Here is a 21,624-nt window from a genome sequence, read left to right on the forward strand (position 1 = left end):
TTGAGCAGTTCACCATTTTTGTGCATTGTATTGAGAGGCATGAACGGGTCAGCATTAGGGGGGATTGCTGACTCTAGACTGCCATAGGGGGAAGTCAGGGGTATCCCCAGGTAAGCTGGCTCTCAGATGCTGTAGGAGCCATTACCATGTGGCCTTACACTGGGAATTCAACCCAGACATATTTGGAATTATTTATGGGGTGGGTGTGGGGTGTGGTGGCCCCTGTGTCGGTATCGCTGGGCTGCTTCAGGTCGGCACACCCTAACACTTTATTAACACTTATGAGTTTCCCTATCACTTTGTATATATTTTTGTATTATTTTAATCACACCACTCACATAGCACTTCTGTGCTTCTTATTAACCCCATTAACTCTCACCTGTGTGCTGACCTGGGGTAGCCGACCTGTGCCGACATTATGGGGTCCTGCACCCCGGACCCATACCTAATATTAGGGACCCCCAGTGACGGAGAGGCCTTGTCGATCGGCCTGGGGGCTTAACCCTATATCTGCAGATATACGCAACCAAGATCTCCGTATTATCTGACTATTATGTAGGAATATTATTCACTCAGTGTGCATTAGGGAACCATTGTTTTTTCCTTCACAGAATTACCCCTCCCTTTTAGCACCTGAGTGACATCACTATCTGATTGAGCAGTTCACCATTTTTTTGCATTGTATTGAGAGGCATGAACGGGTCAGCATTAGGAGGGATTGCTGACTCTAGACTGCCATAGGGGGAAGTCAGGGGTATCCCCAGGTAAGCTGGCTCTCAGATGCTGTAGGAGCCATTACCATGTGGCCTTACACTGGGAATTCAACCCAGACATATTTGGAATTATTTATGGGGTGGGTGTGGGGTGTGGTGGCCCCTGTGTCGGTATCGCTGGGCTGCTTCAGGTCGGCACACCCTAACACTTTATTAACACTTATGAGTTTCCCTATCACTTTGTATATATTTTTGTATTATTTTAATCACACCACTCACATAGCACTTCTGTGCTTCTTATTAACCCCATTAACTCTCACCTGTGTGCTGACCTGGGGTAGCCGACCTGTGCCGACATTATGGGGTCCTGCACCCCGGACCCATACCTAATATTAGGGACCCCCAGTGACGGAGAGGCCTTGTCGATCGGCCTGGGGGCTTAACCCTATATCTGCAGATATACGCAACCAAGATCTCCGTATTATCTGACTATTATGTAGGAATATTATTCACTCAGTGTGCATTAGGGAACCATTGTTTTTTCCTTCACAGAATTACCCCTCCCTTTTAGCACCTGAGTGACATCACTATCTGATTGAGCAGTTCACCATTTTTTTGCATTGTATTGAGAGGCATGAACGGGTCAGCATTAGGAGGGATTGCTGACTCTAGACTGCCATAGGGGGAAGTCAGGGGTATCCCCAGGTAAGCTGGCTCTCAGATGCTGTAGGAGCCATTACCATGTGGCCTTACACTGGGAATTCAACCCAGACATATTTGGAATTATTTATGGGGTGGGTGTGGGGTGTGGTGGCCCCTGTGTCGGTATCGCTGGGCTGCTTCAGGTCGGCACACCCTAACACTTTATTAACACTTATGAGTTTCCCTATCACTTTGTATATATTTTTGTATTATTTTAATCACACCACTCACATAGCACTTCTGTGCTTCTTATTAACCCCATTAACTCTCACCTGTGTGCTGACCTGGGGTAGCCGACCTGTGCCGACATTATGGGGTCCTGCACCCCGGACCCATACCTAATATTAGGGACCCCCAGTGACGGAGAGGCCTTGTCGATCGGCCTGGGGGCTTAACCCTATATCTGCAGATATACGCAACCAAGATCTCCGTATTATCTGACTATTATGTAGGAATATTATTCACTCAGTGTGCATTAGGGAACCATTGTTTTTTCCTTCACAGAATTACCCCTCCCTTTTAGCACCTGAGTGACATCACTATCTGATTGAGCAGTTCACCATTTTTTTGCATTGTATTGAGAGGCATGAACGGGTCAGCATTAGGAGGGATTGCTGACTCTAGACTGCCATAGGGGGAAGTCAGGGGTATCCCCAGGTAAGCTGGCTCTCAGATGCTGTAGGAGCCATTACCATGTGGCCTTACACTGGGAATTCAACCCAGACATATTTGGAATTATTTATGGGGTGGGTGTGGGGTGTGGTGGCCCCTGTGTCGGTATCGCTGGGCTGCTTCAGGTCGGCACACCCTAACACTTTATTAACACTTATGAGTTTCCCTATCACTTTGTATATATTTTTGTATTATTTTAATCACACCACTCACATAGCACTTCTGTGCTTCTTATTAACCCCATTAACTCTCACCTGTGTGCTGACCTGGGGTAGCCGACCTGTGCCGACATTATGGGGTCCTGCACCCCGGACCCATACCTAATATTAGGGACCCCCAGTGACGGAGAGGCCTTGTCGATCGGCCTGGGGGCTTAACCCTATATCTGCAGATATACGCAACCAAGATCTCCGTATTATCTGACTATTATGTAGGAATATTATTCACTCAGTGTGCATTAGGGAACCATTGTTTTTTCCTTCATTAAATTAACCCTTACCAGAAACGACTTTATTTTCAATGGCAAATTCTTCCAACAACTTAATGAGTGTGCGATGGGTAGTGCCGTTGCACCCAGCTATGCTAATATATTCATGTCGTACGAGGAAGAAGACATGTTCTTTAAACACCTGGACTGTCAACGACATTGTCTACTGTACACCAGGTACATAGATGACGTATTTATCGTCTGCACAGGCGGTGAATAACAACTTATAGCTATGTTGGAAAGAACCAATCAATGCCAATCTTTTATAAAAAAAAACACTTATGAATTCAGTCATCACATTATTCATTATCTTGATGTTCAAATAAAGATAACAAACAATAAATTACAGACCAGCCTTTACACCAAAGCAACAGATAGGAATACTCTACTCCTGTCATCTAGTTACCTTCCAAAAGCCCTAAAGAAAGGGCTGCCAAGGTCACAAATGCTATGCGTAGCATGCATTTCAAGTGATGATGAGGCCAGAAATCGAGGGCTGCACCTCATAGCGGATACATTTGCAGTAAGGGGTTACAATCTAAGGGATCTTCTACAACAGCAAGCAGAAGTTAAGAACTTGTTGAGACATTCTCTACTACAGATAAAAAGCAAATGTAAAGAAATGCACATTCCTTGGAAAATGCAATTTCCTACCAGCAGTGGAGTTGGCCAAAGGGCAGCACAGGCTCTTTGGCCTATCGTCTCTTCAGACCAAACCCTCAAATGCTTCAAATACGAAAAACCCATGGCATGTTTTAACAGGGGCCGTAGTATCAGAGACACTCAGGGTTAGACTGGCCCACAGGGGTACAGGGGAAACTACCGGTGGGCCCTACTGCCTGGGGCCCCACCCCCTCCTCTAGGAATCAGGTTTCAGACTGTGCTGTTACTAATTTAGTACATTATCATGCATGCACTACAGTATTTACTGTTTAAATTTATCTAGGGGACCAACCCATGCAAAATGGTTAGGCAAACCAATGTGGCAGCTGGGCACACCACCTCTAGAGACTGGCCACACCCCTTAACATGGGCCTCTACCACTGTATTCCCCCGGTGGGCCCTACATGCCCCAGTCCAACCCTGGAGATACTGTCATCCGTACAGACATTACAGGATTCAAAAAAATGCAATATCTAACCAAACACCTTTTTACAACGGCAACCAGGTAACATTACTCTAGGTAATCTAGGTACTCAGATCCCCCCCTGCATGCACCACCAACTAATGTTATAAACAGAAAGTATAAGCAAGGGCGTAGCTACCATAGGTACAGGGAGTGCAGCTCCTATGGGTCCCAGAGCTGAGAGGGGCCCTTACAAAGATTTGCCTTGGGGCATTGAATATATCTAGTTATGCCCCTTGACTTGCTCATTGTAATGTGGTATAATATGAATTGGAGGGCATTATAATGTTTCATAATCTGAATTGGGAATCTGTAATGTGCCATAATATGAACTGAGCACACACACATGTCATAATGTAAATTGGGTTCACCATCTTGTATAATGTGTAATGGTGGCCCTACAATGAACTAGGGCACTACTATGGTTCAGAAAATTAACTAGGGCACTATTTATGGGGCTTAAAATTAACGATTTCTGAGTATAGGTGCACATTTGGCATTCATTTATTCTGCACATACTGTAGGAGCATGGCGACACAAAATGGTATTTGTACTGAGGCAACGCATTTTAAAGCTGCTGTATTGGTCCTTATGGGTCTACAGTTGGACAGAAATGACAATTTATAGGAAGTTTATAGTCAAGTTTATAGCTTATTTACTGAGGCCACTACAAAAGTGACCGTATACTTCTCTGGGACAATAAGTTTAAATCTATTGTACAACAGTCTTTATTCAGCAATGAAGGAATAAGTGGTGAGAGAGTACCACTGAGTTTACATTTGTTTAAGATTTTACAATATTCTCTGTGAAACATATGAAAGTGTCTTTGTGTATATTTGCTAAACAAGGTGTTTTCAAATCTGCCTGTAATTGACAGCTTTGACCGCTGAATTTAAATTGGCAATAGCAATAAATGCAAAAGATGCCTGATTTGGCATTTATTACTGTTGCCGCTTTAAATGAAGTGGCAAATTCTTTGGCAGCTCTGAAAGGCCACTGTTTAGTGAATATCACCCCTTGTGCTCACTTTTGGCAGCTTGTGGCTTTATGACTTACAATCCAAGATGCGAAATATGGAACCAACATTATTTCTATTTTTCATCATAAAGTACTGTAGTTCTCCCAGATTTAAACTGGACTATACCAGCTGGTGGATTAAGTTATCTCTTTCCAAGGCTTAAGGTCAGTTATTTCCAGGTGTAAATGGCAATTTGTGTCTCCCTGAAGAATTGGCTCAGCCACAAAAAAGGTCATTGCTGTCAGTAACCTTTGCAAATGAGGTGTCAATAATGACCACTGCAAATGTGATGTGTCAGTGCAATTTCATGCATAAACGATCTTGATATAATGGCACTCGCACTCACCTTTTGTGCCTGTGTTTTAAATTGAGCAGAAGTCAAGGATGAATGTGCGGACATGAGGAGCATGCCATTATTACAAATTAATGAAATTAATGAAGCAACTGGAAGAGAAAGTTGTGACAATTTTCTATTGTATTTAGGCTTAAAGTTTCCTGTTTCATTTGATTTTTACTTTGCTAATACACTGACATTATCCTTGCTGTACTTACAGTAGCTCTGGTACTTTTATGGGTAGCACAAGTATAGCTTGGTCCCAAAGCCTGATTTACATGACCTGGGCTCTGTTTGAGACTACAAGTACATGACACAAACATCTCAAGATATTGTAGTTATTCTATTTGGAACACACATCTTTATAATATTATTTTTGGAACGCACACTACCATAAGGTTATTATATTTGGAACCCAGACTACCATTGGAAAGTAGACTACAATAAGGTTATTATATTTGGAATTCTCATCCCCATGTGGAAATTATATTTAGAACATACACCTCCAAAAGGTTTTAATGTACTGAAAGTACATTTCCATAAAGTTATTACATATGGCATATGGATGGCACAACTCCACAATATTATTATATATGGAAGGTACATCTCCACAATATTATTACATATGGAAGGCATACCTCCACAAGATTATTATATATGGAATGCACCCCTCCAGAAGATTATTATATATGGAAGGCACATCTACACAAGATTATTATATGGCCACAAGATTATTATATATGAAAGGCACATCTCCATAAGATTATTATGTATAAAGAGCACACCTTCATATGGTTATTACAAATAGAATGCACATGTCCTGAGATAATACAGGTTGAGTATCCCTTATCCAAAATCACACATTTTTGGTTCCCCTAGTGGGATAATGACACGCGCACACACACACACACACACACACACACACACACACACACACACATAATATCTATATATACACATAATATATAATATATATATATGTCATTATTTCAGTAGGGGATCCAAAAATGGGGGATTTTGCATTTTTGTATAAGGGTTACTCAACCTGTATTATATGGAAGGCCCATCTGCATAAGATTATTGCACTGCATGTAAACTCATAAATGAGGAAAGTGAATGACTGAATTAGCTAAAATTCCAGTAATGACTAAAATGTAGAGGATAATCACAATATATCTCCAGTGGTGTGGATTACAAATGTCCAAAACTATATAAATAATAAAGTCAAATGAAGATATGAATAATTGAAGAATGTTGAAAATATTACCATACACAGGTTTAGTTCAATGTGATCAGAATGGAATATACGGTACCATGGAGATCTTTTCCAAGGTGGGGGCACCAGCATGGGAGCCAAAGTCATGATTCCATGATCCAGGACTCTGCATAAGCCGCATGGCCTCTGTCTGCTTTATTGATGGCCCCTTCTCCTCACTCGCAGCCTTGGCAGAACTTATCTAGCTGCTGCTTTTATGAATGCTGCGGTGACTGTAAGAATACCAGACAGGAAAGTTAGGGTATAGTAAGAAATGGCCATAAAGTATAGTTTATGGTAGTAATAGAATCATATTAATTTTTTTAATAAGTTTTTACAATTATATTTTTATCATGTTGCTGAAGTCATTATTAGTTTTGAAATAAAGCTGGATACAAACCTTCTGACATTGTGGCACAGCGACACACTGTACTGTCTGTTGTACAAAGGTGCAATGTAAAGTATGTAACTACACTGTGTCGACTGGAATCATCCTATTGGCTGTGCAACACACCCAATGGAATGATTTAATGAACAAAGGCCAGCAATGATGGTTTGGGAGGTACACACTATAAAATGTGCACGATATACTGTATCAATCCAACCCACATCGGAATGATATACCGGACAATAGATTGTTGTAGAGCATGTACCTACCTTAAGGGTTGTGATAAAGCAAAATATTTATCTTATAACATTCACTATATATTGGTAAGAGACTCAGTACGCAATGGGCGTACGGGGTACCGTAAGGGTACACACTTAGCGTAGCAGACGCTAGGCCGTGGTCGAGACGCACGAGCGACACGTTCGCTCATGGCTTACGCTGGGTATCGAGCACGCTATAGGCGGTCCGAGTACTGTAATGCTACGCTACTAGCGTAGCAGACACTGTGCCCACAAGAGGAACACGAGCGGCGCAGACGCTCACAGGATGACACACAGTAAACCTTGTATGCAACACAATGAAAGGCTGAGCCTATACTGTAAACCTTGGTTTTGTAATGTGTACACAATGCAATGCTAATTAACCTCTATTATATAAAAGCCTCTTGAGCGATTGAGACGCTCTGAATACTCTCAGCAATGTAATAAACACACAATACCTTGCTAAGGTTCCAAAACCTTTACTAACGAGATTTAGTTATGTAAAAAGGGAAAATACAGTTAACATTTTATACACTACAGACTAACATCAATATCTAAACATAATAACTACACATATACAATATACAACAGCGTAACAATAACAGAGAGAGAGAGAGTATGGCAAATACAAACAGAGAACAAGTTGGTTACAGAGAAAAACTTACACACTGGGGAATGATCGCTGCGCAGCCCTGGTCACCAGCTCTCAAGTTAGTCAGTGATGAAAACCTTTTGTGGAGAGTAGACTGAGCTGGCCCAAACTGGCTGCCTTATATACACTGCATACAATACACTACAAAGGGGCCTACAATCTCATTGTTCATTGGACACAGGAATCTGTCTTCACATTATAACAAAAGGTCATAGGTTGATTCAAACAGGTGGGCTGTGACTATTTCATACTGCTCAGGTGGGAGGGAATCTCAGGATTCCCGCCGCATGGATAATGAACTGCAAATATAGTAAATGTCCATAAACTTCTTATAGACATAACTATTCGCAGGAGCGATTAATTGCTCTCAAACCAATACCGGAATGTTTCTAATAATATACTCTACCGTTGCATACCAAACACCACTGCTCAAAACCTGTCTGACCCTTCGTATCATGTAAAGAGGGATTTCTCTGTCCATAAACCAGTTACACTAAACAAACTTACTGATATTATTAAGGAGACCATAACCTACAAAATGCACTATTTGGATTAACTATGTGACAATTGAGTCGCCCGCCAGACGCACACAAACTCTACCGTAAATGCACATACCACGCGCTTGAGCGCATGTCCGTGGAGGCACCATCACGCAACTGCGAATATGCGCACGCACGGGAGAGAATGTGCACGTGCAACGGGCAAGCGCATGGGGTTAGTACAAGGCATGAGAATAACGATATTTTTCGACTTTGACAGTCCACCCTTTGGCAGTCACCAGTAACTGCCACTTCCTAAACAAAACAGAAAAATATATGTCATCATGTAAACACCTTTTTATGATTGGGTAAGGGGAGGAGAGGAGAAGGTAGGAAAAGTATGACCTAGTGAGATAGTAAAAGCATGTGTGTATGAAATCCATGTTTGAGGGGTCATGTATCATCGTGCCGTACGTGTTTTAAATCAAGCTTCGAGGTATTGCGAAGTATACATTTGAATCCTTCTTATCCCGTATCAAGGGTCTGTGGATGGGCTGTCAAACTCTACCGAGCTCTTTTCGGCTTTTGGTTGCAACAAATGGGGAGCACATTTAGTTGATGATACATGAAGGGGGGGAACATGTGAATGCTGATATATGTGTCTATATTCCCTGTCGACTATGTGTGTCATTACCTGGAGGTTGTAGAGATGAAGATAAGAAACAATCATTATAAATGCAGTCGTAAACTATGTGAGTTTAAATAAACAGTCGCCGATTGAGGTCTTGTCTGATGTCTTGTCTTGATCTACATGTTGTCTGATGTCTCTCGGTGCTTTTGCTATAAATAGCGAGCAAAAGCTTTTCCATTGTCCATAAAGTTACAGTCTCTAAAGTATTGGGCTATCGTAAAAGTTAAAGTCACTAGGGATATTGGGGGCTTGTAGCATAGTTCATCAATGGTCTGTATAAAAGAGGTTGTCAAATTCTTCTTCCAAGCGGATGTCTTTGTACCTTGGAGGAAAACAAAGGAGAAACGGGTGAAAGAAACGGACCGTGGAATCACATTTTCATCACAACATTGTCTCTATCGTTGGGTCATAAATCAAATTAGTTGTTGTTATTACAGTGTCCTCGCTCCTCAGACTCATCACTCTGGTACTACCTTTACACTTCGTTAAAGTCCGAACGCATCTAAATATCAGGCCAACCAATATGACGACTCCCAGAATACACAAGAGAAATTTCCCTACGTCCATTATAATACCTTGGGTCCATTCTCCTAAACCAGAGAACCAATTTTGTGGGTTCAACCATGACACCCAACTGGTCAGCTCATTACCCACAGCAGCGAGTGTGAGATTGTGTTTCCTTCGAAACTCCCACTTCAATTGCAAAATGTCATCCATCTTTTGGTCTATGACCTCGGCCGGGTCCTCAGTGCTGTTTGTAATATACGTGCAGCACTTTACACCATACTGAGTTGCTAGGGTAACACAATACCCGCCTGTCACTGCTGTGAGATAATTGAGAATCATCCTATGCTGAACCAGCTCTGATTTGTAGGCTTGTAACTCTTTCCCAGTGTACCTGAACGTGTCGTCATACATTTCGGTGATATTGTCTAACAAGTTCGCTAGCGCAGATATATATTTATAATTTATCACTCCTCTGGCAGTACGAGTGATATCTAACGCGAGTAGGAATTGAATCCCGGTGGATTCATGGATCAGATCAGAGGCCGAGTGCTCTGTCCTCTCTATCAGGTGCCTTTTAACGACGTGCTCGTAATGACTGTGAGTATAAGGAGCTTGGGCACCGCGGTGAATGTCTTTCATTTTGTTATGGGATACAGTCATTACTTCAGGCAGTACTTTTCCAATGTAACACAATCCCTCTGAGTTTGGGGCAAGCCACTTATACGCCTTTCTCCCGCATATGAAATATGCATCATCGGGGAGAACATATGGGACAGAGTATGACATTACCATGTTACAAATTTTCCATGTGAAATCTCCTAACCCTAACTCTCCCATCTGTCTAGTACACGTATCAGGTTGTACGATATGTGCACAGTATCCTGGTGATACTTCTCCAACTCGCATGGTCCTACTTCCTAGAGTATACCTATACCGGAAATATTTTCCACTGTTGGCGATCTGGCGTATAAGCTCTGTGTCTATGGGCATTCTATCGGCTCTATATGAAAATGTCATGGTTTGATTACTCCATGACACTTCCCAATTTCCCGGCTTTCGGGGATTGGAAATGTTAAAGCATACTAAGGACTTATCCACGTGATACTGGTGGAGCTTCAAACTAGGAGGACTAGAGATATTAAACCTCTTGTCCACCGGCCTCCCACCACTTAACTCAAGTACCTCTCCTACAGTTAAAGGGAATGGTACTAGTCCTGATTTGCTATGACCTTGAGGTACTTGAGAGCATACCCAACAGTCTGTCTGATTTAACACTTTACCCACTAAGGAGTGATAGTCACTCAATGGATGCCGGTCCATGTGGACATTAAAACTGGACTGACATTTCTTGATGCACCCATCCTCAACTATATTGTCACAATGCCTACAGATGCAGTTCTATTCAGCTAACAATCCTTCACAATTCCTTCTATTGTCAATGCTACCAGATCGTTTTCTGATACTCGCCTTTACTCGGTGATTATGTTGCTCTTGGAAAACTACGCCTCCTTCCTGGTCATCAGAACCCATTCCAGATCCTTTCTCGACCTCCATGGTACTCTCACCGAAACAGACTGCTCTGGTCAACATCATGGTCAACAGGAAAATCCGGATCACAGTCTCTTGGGGCAAGTCCATCTTATAGGAGGAAAAGGAGAAAAATAAGAAGGGGGAAGGAGAATAGGAGGGAGATGGGAACTGGAGAAAATAACAAAAGGGAAAAAGAAATCTGGCTCGACAAACGCCTCCGGTCTTATTATTCTCAGCGCTCAGGTGTCGTCTCAACCTTCCCGGAACAGACACTCTAGTGATACAACCTCTACCGTCTGTTCTTTATCACGGGACCTCTCTGGGTCAGCAACCTTTTTACAATGAGACGAATGGACCCAAGTCTCTCTCTCGGCAACCTTCAATGCTGTCGTGCTGGTCAATAAGACTTGATATGGTCCTTCCCATCTGTCAATAAGGCAACCTGAGCGTAGAAAATTCCGTATCATTACATAATCCCCAGGTTCAATGTCATGACAACAATTACTGTCTGGCAAATCAGGAATCACCAACTTTAGATTATCATTCTGATTCCTCAATTGCTTACTCATTTTAACCAAATACTTTACAGTGACTTCATTGTTACATTTCAAATCATCCTGGGGGTTAATCATAACATGGGGTTGTCGACCAAACAGAATTTCAAAAGGAGACAGATTAAGAGGGGACCTGGGAGTGCTTCTGATGCTGTATAATACGATTGGCAAAGCTTCGGGCCACAACAATCCTGTTTCAGCCATTACCTTGCTTAATTTGTTTTTAATAGTGCTGTTTACTCTTTCCACTTTCGCACTCGCCTGGGGGCGGTACAGAGTGTGCAGCTTACTATTAATTCCCATCAACTTACACATTGCTTGAAATCTTCACCTGTAAAATGGGTACCCCTATCACTCTCAATGATTCTAGGGATACCGTACCTACACACAAATTCCTGCACAATTTTCTTTGCAGTAAACACAGCGGTATTTGTGGCCGCGGGAAATGCTTCAACCCAATTTGAGAACACATCAATACAAACCAATACATATTTTAAATTTCTACAAGGTGGCAACTGTATGAAATCAATTTGTATTACCTGGAAAGGACCATCTGTAGGAGGGATATGGGATGGCTCTGTTGGTATTGCCTTTCCGATATTCTTCCTCAAGCAGGTGAGACATGTCATCGCTCTTTTACCCGCATGGGAAGAAAATCCTGGGGCGCACCAATAAGCTCTTACCAACTTACACATTCCTTCTTTGCCTAGATGAGTCAGTCCATGTGCCGCTTCCGCTAGACTTGGAAGGTATGCTCTGGGTGCCACTGGCTTACCCTGTCCATCTGTCCAGAGTCCTGAGGACTCCTGGCCATATCCTTTTGACCTCCACACTGCCTTTTCTTGTGGTGAACACAAATTTTGCATTTCATATAATTTCTGTGTGTTTACAGTATTAAATACCATCAGTTGTGTGCTGTCTGTCTGTATGGGGTTACTGGCTGCTGATTTAGCAGCTTCGTCTGCTCGGCTGTTACCAAGTGATACCGGGTCTTGGCTATACGTGTGAGCTTTGCACTTGATAACAGCCACTCTGTCGGGTTCCTGTATCGCTGTTAGAAGTCTTTTGATGTGGGCTGCATGTGCTACGGGTGTGCCAGCTGCCGTCATGAAATTTCTGAGGCGCCATAGGGCCCCAAAATCATGGACTACTCCGAAGGCGTACCTAGAATCTGTGTAGATATTGGCTGACTTGCAATTAAGCCAGTTCGCATGCTCTGGTTAGGGCAACCAGTTCAGCAACTTGTGCTGAGTGTGGTGGGCCTAGGGGTTCCGCTTCTATGGTACCTTGGTCATCTACGACTGCGTATCCAGTACACAAGTCTCCCGAGTCCGTCTGTCTGTGACAACTGCCATCAGTGTAGAAAGTAAAATCTACATCTTCCAGTGGGTTGTCACTGATGTCAGGCCTTGCCGTGAAATTTTGGGCCAAATATTCCACACAATCATGTGTGTCATTTTCCTTACTAAATCCTCCTTCACCATCACTCTCATCCTCCAGCCTTTGTGCCTGTCCAGGCACACCTGGGAGATATGTTGCAGGATTTAGTGCGCTGCATCTCCTTATGGTGATGTTTACGGGGGCCATCAACGCCAATTCCCATCTTGTAAACCGTGCTGATGAGACGTGTCTGGTTTGGGCCGAATTTAGTAAGGCTGACACTGCATGTGGTGTATGAATTGTGAGGTTGTGTCCTAGCACTACATCTTCGCTTTTACTTACTAGCAATGCTATTGCTGCAACACTTCGCAAGCATGTGGGGAGGGATCGCGCTACCGTGTCTAGCTGAGCGCTATAGTAGGCTACCGGCCTGCTGGCATCACCATGCTTCTGGGTTAAGACACCTGCCGCGCACCCAGCACTCTCTGTTCCGTACAGCTCAAAGGGTTTTCCATAATCTGGCATGCCTAATGCTGGTGCCTGCGTTAGGCACTGTTTAAGTCTCTCAAATGCCATCTCAGACTCGTCTGTGTGCGAAATCCGATCAGGTTTGTTTGAGGAGACCATCTCCTATAAAGGCAAGGCCAGTATGGAAAAACCTGGGGTCCAGTTACGGCAATACCCACACATTCCTAAAAATGTTCTAATCTGTTGCTGGGTTTGTGGCAGGGTCATGTCACGAATTGCTTGAATTCTATCAGCGGTGAGGTGTCTCAGTCCTTGTGTCAGACAGTGTCCCAAGTATTTTACCCTGGTCTGGCATAATTGTAACTTGTCTTTGGAAACTTTGTGTCCGGTGTTTGAAAGATGAAACAGGAGTTGTTTCGTATCTCTCAGAGATGATTCCAGTGAATCTGAACACAGCAGTAGGTCATCCACGTACTGTATTAATATTGATCCACTCTCAGGTTGAAAAGACTGTAAACAATCATGCAAGGCCTGTGAGAAAATACTTGGACTGTCAATGAAACCTAGCGGTAATCGAGTCCAGGTGTACTGAACTCCTCTGTATGTAAATGCGAATAAGTATTGACTGTCAGGGTGCAGAGGTACCGAGAAGAAGGCGGAGCAGAGGTCAATCACAGTGAAAAATTTGGCAGTGGGAGGGATTTGCATAAGGATGACAGCTGGATTTGGCACTACGGGGAATTGACTCTCAACTATTTTGTTGATCCCTCTTAGATCCTGCACTAATCTGTAACCCCTCCCCCCACTCTTTTTAACAGGGAAGATGGGACTGTTGGCAGTGCTGGACGTCCTTACCAGAATGCCCTGTTGTAGCAAGCGCTCTATTACAGGGTAAACTCCTAACTCCACCTCTGGCTTCAGAGGGTATTGTGGGATTTTTGGAGCTATCCTACCATCTTTTACTTGTACAACTACTGGGGCTACGTTTGCCATTAATCCAGTGTCTTGTCCATCTTTGGTCCAAAGTGATTCATGTATCTGGGAAATCATTTCCTCTACCTTGGACGGACACCTATTTACAATAACAGTGTGTGACATTAATCTTGTTGGGGAGTCTAGCATATCCTGCACTTCCTGAGCGTGGTTTTCGGGTATGTCTAAGAACACACCTTCAGGAGTACAATATATGACACATCCCATTTTGCACAGTAAATCTCTCCCTAGGAGATTAGTCGGAGCCGATGCAGCCAGCAGAAAAGAATGCTTGGTATGCAAAGGCCCTATCGTAATCTCTGCAGGTTTGCTTAAAGGGTAGTGTTGTACTACTCCTGTTACTCCCATGGCTGGAATTGTTTTACCAGTGGTTCTCATGCCCACGGTCGAATTTATCACTGACTTGGCCGCCCCCGTATCTACAAGGAAATTTAGAGATTTACCAGCTACATCAATTGTGACCTCGGGTTCACTTCCAAGGCTCGCAATTAATTTCACTGGCTGCAGATTACAGGTGTGGCCCCACCCCTATTGTATGTGGTGACCTCCCTGCATTGCGCTGGCAGCTATTACCTGTGAAGGGGTTAAATGGGAACTATCAGAGACTTGCCAGACTCTTCTTGGGGGATACCTTTTTGTTTCCCCTGCGTGTGGCTCATAACTCCGTCTCTGCGGTCCTTGATCCCAATTTCGTGTGTCATGTCGTTGTCTAGGGGGTTGATATGAGTTTTGTGCACTTTTAAATCTACAGTCTCGTGCAAAATGTCCCTCTTTATGACAGTAATAACAAGTTACCACATTTGACTTACCCACAGGGGTCTGAGACTTATGCTGAGTTGGCCTTGTGGTAAGGGCCTGTATACTTACATCCATCAGCTTATCACTCTGCGACTCCCTGTGTCTGGTGATGTTCCGATCATGATCAATAGCGGCCTCTCTCAAAGTAGCCACCGACAAACCTCGCCAACATGGTTGGGTGGTCTGTAACCTCGTCCTCAATACTTCCTTTAAACCATCCATTAACACAGATACTGCTACTTCTCTATGATTCACATTTGTCTTAATGTATTCTATCCCTGTATACTTAGCCATTTCCTGTAGTGCCCGATGAAAATAATCAGCAGCTGTTTCTCCCTCCTTTTGCTTGATGGAGAAAATTTTGTTCCATTTAGCAACAGCTGGGAAATATACTCCCAGCTGCAAGTTAATTCTTTTCACATTATCTTGATTGTACTCCTCAGTAAGGGGTACTTCTTCGTCTAGTCTACAGTCAGTTATAAAACTCGCTGAGTCGACATTGGAGGGTAAACATGCCCTCAGCAATGTCCGCCAATCTTTGTTATTGGGCTCTACAGTATGGCCTAGCTCTCTAATGTACTTTTGGCTTGCAACTAGATCTATCCTAGGATCAGGGAATTCAGACACCATTGATCTTAATTCCGTTCGGGAAAAGTGGCAGTGCATGGCGATGTTTCTGACAGGAGTGACTCCTGAAGTGTCAGTTTTCCCATTTGGTACTGCAATTACCCTAACGGGATTAAGTTCAATAACATCATTCTGAGTAGATTCTACAACATGTGGTGTAATGGTTTCAGCATAGTGTACAGTGCCATACTTACCAGTTGATACGACCTCACCTGTCCCTCCACTAGGGGCCTTTGATACTGCTCTTACTGGTTGGGACGTGCCCACTGTTGTTTCTGCTATGGTGGCTGCTAGAGAGAGTGCCGATATTGTTGTGGGTTCATCCTCTTGGTCACAATCCTGGGGAAAGTTTAAAACAGGGCACAGGGTACAGCTTGCACGAGTTAGTATTAGCATCAACAATCTTAGTTACATTATTCTTAACATCTATACAGTTACTAAGTGCATGTTTATCATACACCAGTGTGCCATTCTCTGTAACCACTTTCTCTCCCGTTATGTATGGTGGTGGTGGAGCGGTGGCTATCAGTTTTCTAATAGGGTTAGATCCAGCCGCTTGAGCCAATCCTCTCTGTATTTCACCTTCCTGTTGCCATAATTGTAAATAATCATAATGTTTGATCCGTCTCTTTGCAGATTTAATGAGACATATCCTTCTCCTTAGATTTTGTAACACCTCGGGGCTAAAACTGCCTACCCGTGGGAACTTTTCCCCGTCATGCACAGTCATTCTTTCCCATTCATCGCACAAAACCTCTGTGTGTGAACCGTATTTCTCACACATGATATACCTTGCCGACCCGATTGGTCGGTTTACTGAATCAACTTGGACCAGGGTTGATCGCCCCCTACCTGAACAACTGGCCCCCATCTTTGCAGGTGTTGCTTTCGCTACCTCTGACCTTCAAATCAGGGTCTTCAGCGAACCCTTACAAAAACCAAGATGTCCGGGGTAGACTGACGGTGAAAGTTTACCGAGTACCTCCACTCACTCGCCCACGTCGACCAATACGCCCACACACTGCCTTAGCGCTGGCGTACTCAACCTAGGGCCCCTGCGACCTGAACCTCTTTTTACTGGAACATGTGGGTGTGATCCGAAGAGCACTTAACCCTTCCCAGTAAACATCAGTTGCTGGAGAATTCCTGAGTGACCAGCGAACCTCCCTTAAAATAAAAAAAATTACACAAATCACGTTAGAATGTACAAATAGCGTTTATGACCCCTCTAGCGTACGCAAATGGTACTGGGTCAAGTTACTAACTAATGCACACAATTACATGCGGTACAATCATTCTGCACATAAGCAACTAATCTTATGTGCGGAACGACCAGTGGAATCGAAAATTGTGGCTGTGAATTCCTTCAGCCGGAGCTTAATGGCCTATATGGGTATTGCACCAACCCTCCTGGTGTTGTGCTTCTTGACTCTATCTGTAGCGGACTTCCTAGTCCGCTGTACCTAGACCTCCTGGTCTGTCTCTGGACCTCCTGGTCCGTTATCTCTAATGCTCTTATTTTAATATGTTAACAAGGGATGCCTCCCAAGCCACCGTGCTGTCACTTTCACGTATGTACCTCACGAGAACTCGATTTCCTGTGGTTCCACCCAAAAATGAGAAACTTATATATATGTATACACACTCTTTCACCTCATATACTCTTTACTTTCGTTTCTGCGCAGAAATCCCTTTCATTCAGTATCGCAGTCTAGTCCCGAAAGGAGTTACAACTAGAGAAGGATTATTTACGCTAAAATTTAGGACACTGAGATTGACTTGTGCTATTATCGCGTTGCCTCCGTATCGCCTACTAAAACAATACTATCGTGTGATTTGTATTACGTGGGCGTACCCATACGCTCCGTTGCGTAATATACGCTACGTGCGTCAGCCCTTGCGTCGCGTACGCTTGTCCCGCCCTTTGTTAGGGACACGTGTACACAGGCCAGACACGTCCACAGTAACACTAGTAACACGTTTATATCAATGTAAATGATCTTTAACTGTAATCATTTACTGAACACCACACAGAACTTCCTTGTATCTTAGGCAAGCCGTGTGCGTGTTTTACAAATTACTCCCTTACGTATTAATTTTACTTTTAACTACCAATAGCAACAAATCTTTCTCAGCACGTTATCAATGATAAATGGCAAAACAGGAAGGCGAGATGTGAAAATTACACAAATGACAAATGCAGGTGTGTGCGTGTGTTGCGTACGCAATGCGTATCAAACAGAAATAAAACAGTTTTAAAAGACAATAGCGTACTGTTCTTACCTTCCGGTTCCGGATTCCACCAGCACTCCTACAGCGTAGCGATGCAGACGCTTATCTAGTCAGCACTACCGTATCCCTCACCATCAACACGGATACAAAGGGATACGCCTTCCCACCCTTTGCTGACAGATAAAGTCTGCTTGTGTTCGCTAGAGCGGATATGTGGAGGACGGACGAGCCGGCAATTGATAAAGCAAAATATTTATCTTATAACATTCACTATATATTGGTAAGAGACTCAGTACGCAATGGGCGTACGGGGTACCGTAAGGGTACGCACTTAGCGTAGCAGACGCTAGGCCGTGGTCGAGACGCACGAGCGACACTTTCGCTCACAGCTAACGCTGGGTATCGAGCACGCTATAGGCGGTCCGAGTACCGTAATGCTACGCTACTAGCGTAGCAGACACTGTGCCCACAAGAGGAACACGAGCGGCGCAGACGCTCACAGGATGACACACAGTAAACCTTGTATGCAACACAATGAAAGGCTGAGCCTATACTGTAAACCTTGGTTTTGTAATGTGAACACAATGCAATGCTAATTAACCTCTATTATATAAAAGCCTCTTGAGCGATTGAGACGCTCTGAATACTCTCAGCAATGTAATAAACACACAATACCTTGCTAAGGTTCCAAAACCTTTACTAACGAGATTTAGTTATGTAAAAAGGGAAAATACAGTTAACATTTTATACACTACAGACTAACATCAATATCTAAACATAATAACTACACATATACAATATACAACAGCGTAACAATAACAGAGAGAGAGAGAGAGTATGGCAAATACAAACAGAGAACAAGTTGGTTACAGAGAAAAACATACACACTGGGGAATGATCGCTGCGCAGCCCTGGTCACCAGCTCTCAAGTTAGTCAGTGATGAAAACCTTTTGTGGAGAGTAGACTGAGCTGGCCCAAACTGGCTGCCTTATATACACTGCATACAGTACACTACAAAGGGGCCTACAATCTCATTGTTCATTGGACACAGGAATCTGTCTTCACATTATAACAAAAGGTCATAGGTTGATTCAAACAGGTGGGCTGTGACTATTTCATACTGCTCAGGTGGGAGGGAATCTCAGGATTCCCGCCGCATGGATAATGAACTGCAAATATAGTAAATGTCCATAAACTTCTTATAGACATAACTATTCGCAGGAGCGATTAATTTCTCTCAAACCAATACCGGAATGTTTCTAATAATATACTCTACCGTTGCATACCAAACACCACTGCTCAAAACCTGTCTGACCCTTCGTATCATGTAAAGAGGGATTTCTCTGTCCATAAACCAGTTACACTAAACAAACTTACTGATATTATTAAGGAGACCATAACCTACAAAATGCACTATTTGGATTAACTATGTGACAATTGAGTCGCCCGCCAGATGCACACAAACTCTACCGTAAATGCACATACCACGCGCTTGAGCGCATGTCCGTGGAGGCGCCGTCACGCAACTGCGAATATGCGCACGCACGGGAGAGAATATGCATGTGCAGCAGGCAAGCGCATGGGGTTAGTACAAGGCAGGAGAATAACGATATTTTTCGACTTTGACTGTTGGTTATTGATGGACTGAGTCTTTGCCCAGGTTGATTTAAAGACTTGAACACCATATTACTTATAAAAGCAGGTCTTAAGAAATGACTACAGGTTGATTATCCCATATCCGGAATGCTCGGGACCAGGAGCATTCCAGATATGGTGTTTTCCGGATAACAGAATACCTTTTATCCCTATGGTTCCCGGGGGTTCGTAGTGGGTCTGGAACATTGGCAGGGGGTCCTGGGAGTCGGCAGTGGGTCCGGTGCAGGGGGGGGGGGCATGGTGGGTACAGCACATCAGCTTGGGGTCCCGCGTATCAGCGGCAGGTTGTAGCAGCAGCAACAGTGATGGAATGGCTGCAAAGCCACTTCCCCACCTGTCTGTGATTGGCCATGGACTCTAGTGACATCATGATGCCGGCCGCATCATGACATCACTACAGGGCCGAAATATTCCAGCTTTCAGAATATTTCGGTTTTCGAGTATCTGTATAACGGATACCTGACCTGTATTTGTATTTTGGCCACCCCACAGCTCGAAAGCATTTTTGAACATGCTCCTCACTTTGCATAAGTGCACCAAGATTGCTGCCAGCAAGTTGGCAAGTGTGCAAAGCTTACAGTATGAAGGGACAGCAAATGGTAAAAAGGGTATTCATTGGACAAACTGATTTTTTTTTTGTGAAGTAAGAGCTCCAATGCAACTGAGATTATTGAATGAGACAAAAGGACGGATGTACTAACTTTTAGAGAGTGATAAAGTGGAGAGAGGTAAAGTACCAGCCAGTCAGCTCCTAACTGTATTTTTTCAAACACAGCCTATAACATGGCAGCTAGGAGCTGATTAGGTGGTACTTTATGCCTCTACGCTTTCTCACTCTCTAAGGCTTATTGCATCTCCCCCTATGACTTTAAATTTGCAAAAGCTCAGAACTGTGCACCATTTTTGCCTCCAAATTGCCTCTATTTGTGCCTCCAAAGTAGTCTAAAAGAGAAGTACTCTTATGGTTTATATAACCATTTAAAAAGGAGATGGCAAATACTTGATATTGAGACAGTTTTGTAGTTTATACAAATATTATACTGTTCAAAATTATTAAAACGTTATAATATAGATTACAATGCTCCAAACAGAATATGTATTTATTTAATATTTTTAAATATAAGGTTACAGTTATAGAAGAGTGTACACTGCAGGATGTTATAACGGCAAGTTCTTATAGTATATGGGTTGTACAGACTGGCCCATGTGACAGGCAGCAATTTGCTGGTACGATTTTGGTGAGATAGCTGATAGATTTAAAACGGCAATTAGTTTTAAGGCAAAAATTACCTGGTTTTGCTTTAAACCTAATTGCCAATTAAAACCTAAGAGGTACAGTATGCCGCCAAAATCAATCTGAGACCAGCAAATCACAGCCTGGTATATATTGCTCATTGTCTCTGAATCTTTTAATTGGTTTCTTTTCTTGTTCTTAAGCTCTAACATATTGGTAGTGTCAAAGTCGAAAAATATTGTAGTACACACATCACGTACTAACCACACACACATGCCCGCTGCGCGTGCACTTGTTCCGCCGTGCGTGCACATATCCGCAATTTGTGTGTGATCGCTCCTGCGGTCCTGCGCGTGGTATGGGTATTTACGGCGGAGTTTGTAAGCGCATAGAGGGTTATCAAAACATTACATATTTAATCCAAATAGTGTACATTGTGCACATAGCCCCCCTGCACCACATCAGCAAGTATCAACAGTTTTAATGATTCCAGGACTAAGGGATTCACCTTTGCATGATAGGAAGGGACAGAATAAGGTTATAAGGTGATGTCTAGTATCCAGCTGTAGGGTATTTTAAGGGTAACATTCCGGGGTTGGTTAGAGGAATATCGCATGTTCCTGTGTATAGTTATGTGCAGAAGTAGAATATAGATATAAACTGTATTTACTGTATATTATGTATGCGGCGGGAATCCAGAGGAGACCACCCACAAGAGCAGTTGAGAAAGACATCGCCCACCTTTTCAAATCAACCTATGACCTCTCCTGTAATGTAAAGATGCATCTCTGTGTCCAATGGACAAAGGGATTACAGTATCCATTGTATTGCTTTTTGAAGTAGTGTATAAAAAGCCTGTTGCTGCCT

At 43.2% G+C, this 21,624-nt stretch overlaps 1 long non-coding RNA gene across 2 annotated transcripts in view; it reads right to left on the reverse strand.

The window, feature by feature from the left end:
• Positions 1 to 4,477: 4,477 nt before the first annotated feature.
• The window catches only part of LOC134929331 (uncharacterized), a 195,377-nt gene continuing 178,230 nt past the window's right edge, over positions 4,478 to 21,624 (reverse strand). For both annotated transcript variants that reach the window (XR_010178479.1, XR_010178480.1), the window contains one exon: positions 4,478 to 6,540. This is a non-coding gene — a long non-coding RNA (uncharacterized LOC134929331). The remainder of the gene's footprint in view (positions 6,541 to 21,624) is intronic.

The sequence above is a fragment of the Pseudophryne corroboree genome, chromosome 5 (assembly GCF_028390025.1).
Source record: "Pseudophryne corroboree isolate aPseCor3 chromosome 5, aPseCor3.hap2, whole genome shotgun sequence".
In the NCBI taxonomy this organism is placed as follows: domain Eukaryota; kingdom Metazoa; phylum Chordata; class Amphibia; order Anura; family Myobatrachidae; genus Pseudophryne; species Pseudophryne corroboree.